The sequence below is a fragment of the Tupaia chinensis genome, unplaced genomic scaffold, assembly GCF_000334495.1.
Source record: "Tupaia chinensis unplaced genomic scaffold, TupChi_1.0 Scaffold000494_1, whole genome shotgun sequence".
Taxonomy (NCBI): domain Eukaryota; kingdom Metazoa; phylum Chordata; class Mammalia; order Scandentia; family Tupaiidae; genus Tupaia; species Tupaia belangeri.
In genome coordinates this window covers 3,236,393-3,247,781 of record NW_006160006.1, presented here as the reverse complement: position 1 = coordinate 3,247,781, position 11,389 = coordinate 3,236,393, and the positions used below count along the sequence as shown (strand labels likewise).

General features: G+C 42.2%; 1 pseudogene; it reads right to left on the bottom strand.

Annotated features, from left to right (window-relative positions):
- Positions 1-10,647: 10,647 nt before the first annotated feature.
- The window catches only part of LOC102485936 (proteasome subunit beta type-7 pseudogene), a 3,427-nt pseudogene continuing 2,685 nt past the window's right edge, over positions 10,648-11,389 (bottom strand).

Genomic DNA, 11,389 nt, shown 5'->3' with positions numbered 1-11,389 from the left:
AATTTTTGTGTCTGGAAGGAAGCACTGATCCTTATCTTACAAACTCTGGACATTAAAAATGAAAGTAATGACATGGGGGGAAAAAAAGAAATTGTTAGGATTATCACTGGGGTGTACGTATGAGGTGGGTGTGAGGAATATATATAGCTAACCTGTCATCAAAGATATGTGAGTAAGGGACCAGCAGTTAGTGTAATGGCTATGTCGCTGACTCCCATGTAGTCAACCACGGTTCAAGTTCCGGACCCAGCGGCTTAAACTCATGCCGGGGACGTGTGCACGCAGGCCCAAGATCCCAAGAGGAGAATGGAGGAAAAAGGATTGTGGTGTGGCCATCCCTCCTGGGGGGTGATTTCTCACTTTCTGTGTCTCTGTCTCTCTCTGTCTTTCTGGTGAGTGCACATGCCCTATGACAAAAACCGCTCCAGAAAAAAAGGTATGTGAGTAAGAGCCTCAGTAGAAGCACTTACCTGAAAACCAACCTCAGAGGGATGTCTATATAAGAGACTACTTATCGCAGCCTTGACCACTTCAATTCTTACCTTGAAAATGTTTCACCCCCATAGCAAACATTTTCTCATACATTGTCTTCACTATAATCTTCCACAGCACACCCACACTACAAGGGTTCTGTTCTTTTTGTGTTTACTTTCCATAATTCAGATTTTTTTTAACCTGGTAAAATCATTTGTAGTTTTTGAAACCAAATTGAATACTCAATGATGGGAAATCACCCCGAAACAAAAAACACCAGACACCAGTGAGATATCCCTTGAAAACCAAGAGCCCCTGCCACGAGCAAGTTCAACCCAAGGGGGTCACAGTTTCTCCACTTAAATGTGGAAGTATCTTTAAAGCACCATTACCACAGAAGCACACACACCATCAGCTCACTGGCATCCCCTAATAAAACAAGTTTACAAAATTCTATCATCTGCCTCCTCAGCTCACCAGTTTTCTGTTTTATCTCCAGCCCTGTTGTTTCACTTGCCCTAAGTATCCCTAAAAACAAATATTACCCATTGGAAAGACTTCCGATTCAGTCTTATATTTGTAAGATAAAGAAAGGTAAAACCAACAAGAAGTTTCTTGTCTGCTCTAAGGTACAACATTTCATTAATGACTTGAATTAGCATAAACCCAGCTCAAAGTTAAAAATCTATCACACATATTTAAGTGCAAACTACTTAAAAATGACCTCCTGTTGTACTTTTACCTGTTTCTGGTTTGTCTAAACAATGAGCGGGTTCCTCACCTGATCAGATGGCCAGTGAAAGGGACCATGTCTTACTCACACTGGTACCTCCAGCATAGCCCAGTGCTGGCATTCAAAAGAACTTACTGAACAAACACTTAAGTGAACAGATACGTAAATTAATGAGTGAATGAAAAAAAATGAAGGAAGTACTTGGAACTTAATATAGAAAATTAGATAAGATATACATTAATATTAAGTTGTTGGGAAAGTCATGACATATTTTTCTATGTTTTTCTATGCAAAAATGCATCACGACTTTCCTGACAATCCAATAGAAAATTCTCCCTTTATAATAATTTTTAAAGAATGACTTATTTCATTTTATTTATTCATTCATTTATTTTAATTTGACCAGAGAGACACAGGGTGGGGGGACCAGAGGGAGTGAGAAAGCAAGTCACCAGGTCCAGGACTTGAACCGTGTGGTTGGCCATGTGGGAATGTCCAGCACCTTAACCACCACATCACCTGCTGGCCTCTGTGATAATTTTAGCATATTAGAATCATAGCTATGGATAGGGATCTTTGCTGAAAAAAAAAACTCATTTACATATTCCCATTAAGTATTTCTTTTAAAAACAATAGCAGAAACCTTGTCTACAGGTTTATTGGGCAAAACATAGGTAGGAGGCAAAATGAGAATGTAAAAATTAGGAATTAGGAATTTTTGCAACAGCACAAACATTGTCTAATTAGTTAAGATACTGATCCTATATATATATACATAGTACACGTATACACACCCACACCAACACACACACATCTACATATATATAAGGGACTGTGGCATGACCACCTTCCCCAGGATGGTGTTTTCTTACTTTCCCTCTCTCTGTCTCTCTGGTGAGCACACATGCAAATATAGCAAATTGTTAAAAATAAAAATAAAATCCTATAAACTTCCTGAAAGAATAGAGAACTAATAAGAAGTATCTAAACACTAGCAGGGTCAGGTGTTGGTCCAGCAGTAATGTAATGACCCACATGGGAAGGCCCCAAGTTCTCATCCTCTTGGGCACACTGAGCATGCACAGACATGCTCATGATCTGGGCCAGCTGAGCATGGAAATGAACAGCTGCAGGAACCAGCAGTTAGCGTAATGGCTATGTCGCTGGATTCCCACGTAGTCGACCGTGGTTCACGTCCCAGACCCGGTGGCTTAAAACCCACGCCGGGCGCGTGTGCGTGCGTGCCCAAGATCCCGAGAGAAGAATGGAAGAGAAGGGATTGCGGCGTGGCCATCCCCCCTGGGGGGTGATTTCTCGCTTTCTGTCTCTCTGTCTCTCTCTGATGTCTGGAGACAGCACACGCCCTATAGTGAAAAACCTCAAAAAAAAAAGAAAAGAAAAAAAGAAACGAACAGCTGCGTGAAGACACCACTAAGGGTGCCTGTTTCTTCCACTCTTTTCCTCTTACATAGAAGGAAGTGGATGAATGAACTTAGAGGAAAAACAAAAACTACACACTTTATTCTCCTGGTTTGTAAGTAAGTAAAAATCACTTCATGGTTCAGCAAGGAAACTTGTGCCTCTGACGTGCTGTGAGCTGGCAGGTTGAGCTCAAGCAGGACCTCTGCACCTGCACTGGGCTGCTCCCCCACAGGCCTGCAGTCACTTGCCAGTGCAGAAGAATGCCTAGGACGGGGGCCTGCGAACACAGCTCCTCAGGACACGTGACTTTTTGCAAGTGACTGGAGGGTTAAGAGTAAATGATAATGCAGATGTTCAAAGTTTCCCAGAAGGGAGAATGATGCAAGTGTCGGGGAAGGCCCGAGGGGAGCACACATGCATTATGTAAATGTGTGTGTGCTGTGTACATGTACATGTGTACGTTTCTGCTCACACTCCACCTGGCTACACTTTTGATCCCAAGGAATCAAGAGAAATTATGTACAGCTCAGTTAAGAGAAAGAGTAAGGTGGCTTTGGGTAGTAAATTCCAGGAACTTCTGAAAGGTGTAAATACTGAACATCTCGTATTTTTTTGCAGGAACCAACAAAGATTGATGAGGACAAAGTGCGAAGGGGACAGGATTTCTAATCTGTTCATGTTTCAGCTCCATCCACCCCAAAGGAGGGAAGAAGGGCCCTTATACTTCCCTCCCACTTCTGCCTTCTAAGGAGACCCTGTCTCTGTCAAACTAGTTTAAGGACTCTTAAGAGGCTGAATATGAAAATGAGCAGAAAACAACCAAACCTAAAAATAGGAAAGAGAAGAGATAGAAGAAGAAAAGGGGCCATTAGTAGAAAAGAATGAACAAAAGAGAGGAAGAGAGAAGCAAATTTGAGAGAGAAAGCAAAAATGAAAAGTGAGAACAGAGGATGCTGTGGGATTCAGAATAAAAGAGAGTTTATTATGAACTTTTGCTTATGTGTTGGGGGCAGGAGGGTCATGCACAAATAAGAGACTCAAACACAAAATGATATGAAAGAAAACTGGAAAGAAGAGAGAAAACGAATGTAAGAGGTATCCCCTGGGTTTATGAGTTGCATCCCTTTACTGTTTTCCAGAGATGGAATGTTTTCATCACTTTGGGTTATATGGACAAGCTTATGTGAAAATGACACTCTGTAGGGATTTCACTTATTTTAGAATATATAAATAAGAACTTGCTCTACTTCATTTAGAAATGTACAAATTAACATGTCATAACACAATGAAGAAATATCAACGTTTTCGAGTCTTTTGTCAACAAGAAGAAAAATGTTGATTGCCAGCATGCTTTGAGACACTGTCCTTTCACAAACTGGAAATTGCCACCAGCCTTTTCTGTAATGTGGCATCGGCCACTTCACTGCTCTTGGGCCCTTTGCCACATATAAATTAAGGACTCACAGGTGCAAACACGCCCTACAAGGTCACACTTTATGCCAAACCACCAGTTCCTCGAAGCCGTTCTCCTTTAAAGTGAGTGTGACATCATGCTTTCCCAGTAGAGGGCACAGAACGGGCATGGCGAGAGGAGAAGGCTTCCAAAAGTTTCCAGCACAGGAGGGGAGAGGGGTGAGGGATGGTGGAGGAGTGTTGGCCCTTCCCAGCCTCCCTAAGCTGTAGGCCCAGCTGTAGGTCCCTCTGCCACTTTGCAGGCTTGGCCTGGCAATGGCCCATCCTCAGAAGCCTTCCTTCCTCCCAGTGTCCCCCCCTCCCCCCATGCTCAAGGCCTTCTGACAGGTTGGCAGCCAGACTCCACCCATGCACATGTCCATGTGGCCCGTTGCTGCTCACCTGCCCCCTAGCTGCACTCCAGAGGGTGGTGTGGTGTTTGCACCCAATGCCATACCAGACAACTCCCCTGCTATTGAGTGGCCAGGCACATTTTTCCAAGAGGTCTGATCCCTTCCAAGTGTACCCTTCCCTAGGTTCTCTCGCTCAGCCCTAGGGCTCTACTGCAACTTCTTTATATCTTTTGGCTACAATTTTTCAGCATTAAAATTTTTATATTAAACTTACCCTATTTGATCCACTATGTGGTTTCTATCTCTGTACACAGCCTCCGACGTAGAATGGTACACCAAATCCCACCCCTAGTACTATTTCTCAAGTGAATGTTTAACTGGCTCCCCAGTTGGGAGATACCCGTTTTATGCCTGCGAAGACACGGGCAGAGAGAATGACTTACACAGCAGCAAGTATCTGGGAGAGAGCGGGGGCCAGACAATTCGCTTTGACCCACTGCCAAGTAAGCAGTAGGGACGATTATGAACACATGGAGAACCAGGTCCTGGGGAGATGAAAGGACATGCCAAAGATGCAATCAAGGAGCAGTCTGCAGGCCAGTCCTAGACACCACCTAGGTCCTGTGTGAGCATGCCGGTCAACACGCCACGCATGCCTAGAGCACACTCTAGGCCATTTTCCTTCTTTTCTAGACATCCTACCTCCATACTTCAGAGACTTGATAGTTCTGAGAATTAACAGCTAAAAAGTTAGTTAAAATGACCTTCCATGCCCACATCATGACCACCAAAAAAGAAAAGTTTTGGTAAATGTGAGTGGCATTTATTCCTACATTCCATGACTTCTCCCCCCACCTTTTGCAAATGCCACCACTGCTTTCGAAAACTCAGGTTATAATGTGTAAAACTCAAAACTGTCTTCATTATGGGTCCTATATCCTGCTTAATCTGTGTCTTATGAGTAATTATTTGAGGAGTTTATTTTTTCATATTTTCCATCCACAAGTCTAAGATTAGAATTATATTAATAGTTCCCAAGCCCGAGTCTCAAAATAAGAAGAGAGAACCTACGGGTTATATTAGCTTTTGACAGATGAAATAACATCCTTTTGCAAATATCTTTAATTCAAATTTGTCATGCTCTAGAGGGCCCATTTCTTTCAAAAGTGCAAAGCTCAGAATGCCAAGAAATGGTGGTATGAGGTGTGATCTTGAGTGTGAAATATCTGACTATGCAATTCCTACATTAAGTATTCATCTAGTTCAGAGCTATTTCATATAGTTCAGAAATTTTCCTAGTAATCAACTGGCAATGACAAACTAACATGTATCTTATTAATCTCTCAACAGGAATGAAAACAAATTGAACCATGCTAGCAGAATTATTGTCTGCTCTGCTTTTCTCCAACTTTGTTAAAGAACACATCAGAAAGGGGAAAAAAATAAGCATCAGAGAAAAAATGATAAGAGAGTTTGTTAGAAAACACAGACTGAGTCAACCCCTGGAAGATACTATCAATTGAAAAATATTTGAATGTGTTTGCAGCAAGAGTTATGATATTACAAACTGAAATCAAGTTACCTGAAAGGCACCAGATGTAGAAATTGAAAAACCTATTGCTAAGAATGTCAAAAACTAAAAAATAATATTAAACAAACTAGAACCATGCATAATTCTTATGTTAATATATTTGCCATCAATCATTAGTTTCATACCAACTGTAAATCTCCCATTCTTTCAACATTCTCTGTATTTCTGATTTTCTTCTAAGTTCCTGAAGCTTTACTATTATAAAAGTCCCCGTGGAGCCTGTGGGGAGCCTGTTTTGAAGAAGCTTTTCCTATTTGCTATTCTCTCTTTGGTGCATTCTTATCATCTTTCTCCCCCAAAGCCTGTTTCCTTGCCTCATTTTGAAGCAATGGTTTGACATCTTCCAGCGACCACCTCACTGCTCTCAAACCAGCCTCTCTGCCCCGCTACTCCACGATCCTAATACAGGCTCTCATCACCTTCTGTCTGAGCAGTCGCTTTAAATTCCAAACTTGCCTTCCTGTTTCTTTTCCGAACTATTTTTCCACACTACCTCTGAAGTTACTTTCATATTGGCCCAGCTTGGTGGCACAGTCACTAGCAAACTGACCTGCAGTGCTGAAAGCCACACAGCTGCCTGGGGTTCAGATCCCTGAGTCAGCCTGAAATTGCACTGGGTAAATACGTGTGCGCTCATGACGCTGACAGGCTGGAGGGGATGGAAAAGGGATCACAGTATGATGAGATGCTGTCGAAGGCGCTTCTCGCTGTCTCTCTAGCATGTACACACATGCTCCCTATCATGGGTAAACTTAATAAACCTTTTTTTCAGTTGCCAGAGGTGCCTACACTCACTAGAGAGAGTTGGAGAGACAGAGAGGGGGTAGAGAGAAAACACCCACATGTGCAGGGTCACTCGGCAATCATGGCCACTCTCCACCATTTCTCCATCCTGTCAGGATTTGGGACACACACACACGTATGCTGCATGTTTTTCAAGATGTTGGGGTGGGATTTGAACTGTGTAGTCAGCCATGTGGGTTCTGGCTCCCTTAACCAGTAGGGATGGGGCCAGCCCAAAATAAACTTTTTAAAACATAAGTATATCATTTTTAAAAAGTTATTTTTATAAAACACATCTTGTTATGTCAGTTCTCTCAGTACACTTTTGTGAAATATTTCCATTTGCCAATAATAAATAATTCCCACGTGTAAGCAGAAGTTCAGAAGCCCATTCTAAGATTCGCCTGGGAATGAAAGGACCGAGAATAGCTAAGACTCTCTTGAGGAAGAATTAGATGGGAGGATTGGTCACCAGATTTCAATACGTACTCTAAATCCATGATAATTAGAAGAGTGTGGCACTGGTGCAGGGATAGACAGGTAAACCAGGGGAGCAGAATAAAGGAGGCCGGAAATGAACCCACAGCTTCCTGAACACATTTACAATTGAGATGGCACTTTAGGCTAGTAGAGATACAATGTTCTAGAATAAGCAGCCATCCATAGGGAAAGTAATGAAATTGCATCTTGCCTCATACACTTTAAACAGGCATGGGCTCAGCCATGGTGGTGTGAGCTGCTAAGACGCTGCTGCTCAGAGGCTGAGGCTGCCTGGGAGGGCCCTGGGTTGGTTCCTGGCTCAACCTAAGCAGGCCAGATGCAGTAGCACACACCTGTGGTCCTAGAAAAAACTAAGGTTAGGGTGAACGGGTCATGATATGTGAGATCCTGTCAAAAAATCCTTCTGTCTCTTTCATTAAAAAAGAAAGAAAAAGGCAGCGGCAGCAGCAACACCAAATGTGTTAAACCCTGATGTAAAAGACCAACCTGTAAAGGTGATAGAGGAGACACTAGAGGAGACTACCTGCATGGCCTCAGGAAAGGAAACGTTTTTAAAATAAGTCATAAAAGGTCATTGGAGAATTAAAAATCAGACATATTTTAGTATATTCAAATTAAAAATGTATAACTTATCAAAAGGCACCTATTAATATCACATAAACACCAAAAAAAAACAAACAAACAAAAAAGAGTGGAAAAAAATATATTGCAACACATAAAGCCAGCCCAACATTCCAGTTCAAAACACACAAAAAAAACTCATGCAAAGCAATAAGAAAAGATGCACCGTAAAAAAGAAAGGACAGACTACTTGAACAAGCACTTCATAAAAAAAGAAATCCAATGGCTAAAAATTATATCAAGCAACTGGGCCCCATGGACCTTATCATCTTGCAGGCTCCCAAGACTTCTCCACACAGTAGCCACAGGGTCCCAAGAGCAGATGGAGGGCAAGCCAAACCCACCACAGCTCTACCCACAGGTTTGGAAAAACCAATGAGCATAAATAGCTAAGAGGGCCAAGGAGCCAGACTCACTCTTGCACTTCCCAGCTCTTTATCCTTCACAAGTTGCTAGTGCTTTGAGACTCAGCATTCACATCTGTGGCAAGAGATCATGGTATCCCTCAAAGGCTACATGAAGGACTGATTGGGGCCAGCACATGGCATGCAGCACAGAGCCTGGCTCGCTGTGGATATCCTTTAAACAACCATCCTACAAGTATTGATGGTAGTTTCAGTATAAGACAAACAATTTAGAAAGATTGGTTCACAAACTAAGATTACAGAGGAAACCAGAAGGTCTATTTCTATGGAATTCTAAGACAGATTCTATCCTTTTCTTGGTTTGTTTTCTAAAGTTCACTAAATCTCACTTACATCAAACCGAGGACCTATCCCCTAGTGTGCTCTGATGTATTAATTGGCTCGCCGGCCCCTCTTTGACTCCCCACAGCTCCTTTCCCCATTTGGAGAACAGATGCTGTTGACCTTCCTTCATGCCCATCAGGAGATCTCACTGCCTTCTTCCCAGAGCCACAGAGCATCTTTCTACACGTATTGAAATACACCACGGGGATGAAAAATCGGGCTGATGAAGATGCAGTCTAGCTCTTTGTCCAAAAAAAAAAAAAAAGCATCTTTCTGAATAAAGAGTAAAGATTTCAATACTTTATCCCAGAGGGGGGAAAAATCATGTTTTCATGCAGATATAAGGAAGAGAAGGCAAACTTCAATAGGCAAAGTCTTATTCCTCTCTGGGTCCCCTATTGTTTCTTAAACAATAAGGTGCACATTCTAGGAGGAGAATATCTTGTTGAAACAATAAATGGCCCCTGAAGAACTCAAAGACCCTTGAGGAAACAGCTATTAATTTTTTCAATCACCGTTTCAGCTATAAAGCTCTTAGATTCACAGAATTAAAATGCGTCTCCAGAGTCAGGTGGCACTTGCATATTAAAGGGGTCCCAGTGGTCTACTTTCAGAAAACATTTCGGTCATTTTCATGATGAGTTATTTTGAAGATAAATACTAACAGTTCAAAAACTTTCTAAGCTCTTCTGAGGAAAAGCTCTTAAAGAATCTAGGCAAGTCTGAATTTCTCTTCAGGTTATTTGAAAAAATTGACTGGAATGGATCAGAGAGAAAAGTGTGGGGGGAAAAATAAAGCAGAGAGCATGCAAAAAAAAAAAAACCTACATACACATGATAGAACTAATTGTGTCTACCTGACACACAAGCAGTAGGCTTGACATGAATTAAAAGAATCCTCTATATAAAAATTGTTCAGGGCACATCAAACCCCATCCCAATCATTTTCTCCAACAATTCCTATCATGACTCTCATTTGTTTATATTCATTACCTACTCCTATACTAACAACACTGGGAGAGGGTAATGGCAGAAGTCGCTATCCACGTGCACGTAACAGGGTGAAGTAATTCACTCAGAAAAGGCTAAGCGGACAGGTTTCTTGGTGCCAAACAGGGACGATGCAGGGATTCAGAGCAGACCTGCTGGACTTCCACAGTGCAGTCCTAAGCACACCAGGGACAGTAGGGGGACATGGAGACCGTCAGTGCGAAAGGGTGGAACACTCCATTTCTGGTGAGGCAAGTTTCTCTAAGCCACAACTTCCTCCTTTGTAAAATAGGAATAATAATATCTTGCTTAGCTCACAGAGTTACTGTGGAAATTAAATTCAATAATACTGTCGAAAGACACTAATGATTTATTCACACATAGCAAATTAAAAGACAGATCCTAGAGATAGATCCCAGAGGGTCACAAGGACCAAAAAGCACATGCATTAAAATGGGATATAAGTGAATGTATACATAGACACATCATTTAAAACATGCTAGTTACTAAAGTTTTGCTTGAAATTCCTCCTGAAAACAGTGCAGATATTGTATTCAAGGACATAAAATAAGGATAAATATAAGACAAGTTGCTGCATTAAAGCAAAATTCTGTCACTCATATTTCTAAAGAACCCTGGAGACATAAAAGTCAGTCTCTTTCCTTGATCTCTCCTTGAAGAAAAAGCAACTGCTAAAAAGAATGTGGTCGATTTTAAGCCCTGATACGCACAGATGCCCATGAGGTCGGAAATGAGAAGAAAAAAAAAGCAAGCTGCGGAACCATCTTCTTAGATGGACTCCATTATTTATAGGTATGTTTGTAAATGCAGACAAACGGGACTAGAGACTGCACTAAACTCTTTTTTTTTTTTTTTTAATTGGATTTCATTCAGCAAACACTACCAAGTGAATGTATCCCGGGGAGCCTCCAAGACCCTAGTCTTCTAGAATGACAACCAATCAGCCACTAACACCCTTCAGGAAGTGTCCATGGTCTGCACTGTTTCTTCCAGCACCTCGAATTCCAGGCTAGTGACCTTTTCGGACCGCAGTAGTCCCTTTCTCACACCTGTACCGACCAAACCTGGTCCCCTTCTTGGGCACTGAGTAGGGATGGAAGAAATTCAGCTTGCTCTTGCTGATGACGCAGAGGTCCATGTTGCTTCCAGACCCCAAGTCGTTGAAAATGCCAGCTGCAATGGCTTCATTCACCAGCTTCTTGGCTTCTTCCTCCTCCATATCTGGCCTAATCTTATCTTCAAACATAGCCATTGCAGCCAAAGAGCCAGAACCCACGGTGACATATGGCAACTTATCAGTTGATCTGTGGGAATAGTTGTTGTAGAGGTGAGGTCCAGTAACATCTACTCCCCCTGAAACTAGGGCTGCACCAATGTAACCTTGACACCTGAAAAGCATCTGCTTTAGCATCCAATTGACTGTCACAACTCTGGGAAGGCAGCCAGCGGAGAGGGAGCGGAGCTCCAGGTTGGAAGAAATGAGCTGGGTTGTCATGTCTGTGTCTGCAGCTGTCCCAGCACCACAGCAGTAAATATTAGGAGATATGAAGTGTATTTTTGAGCAGTTCTTGTCAGCAACAACCATTCCTTCAGTTGCCCTTGTATCTGCTCCAAGAACTATGCCATCCTTATAGACCACCCCCGCAATTGTCATGCCAGTTATCTGGGTGTTTAGACGTTTGTACACCTTACTTGCAAA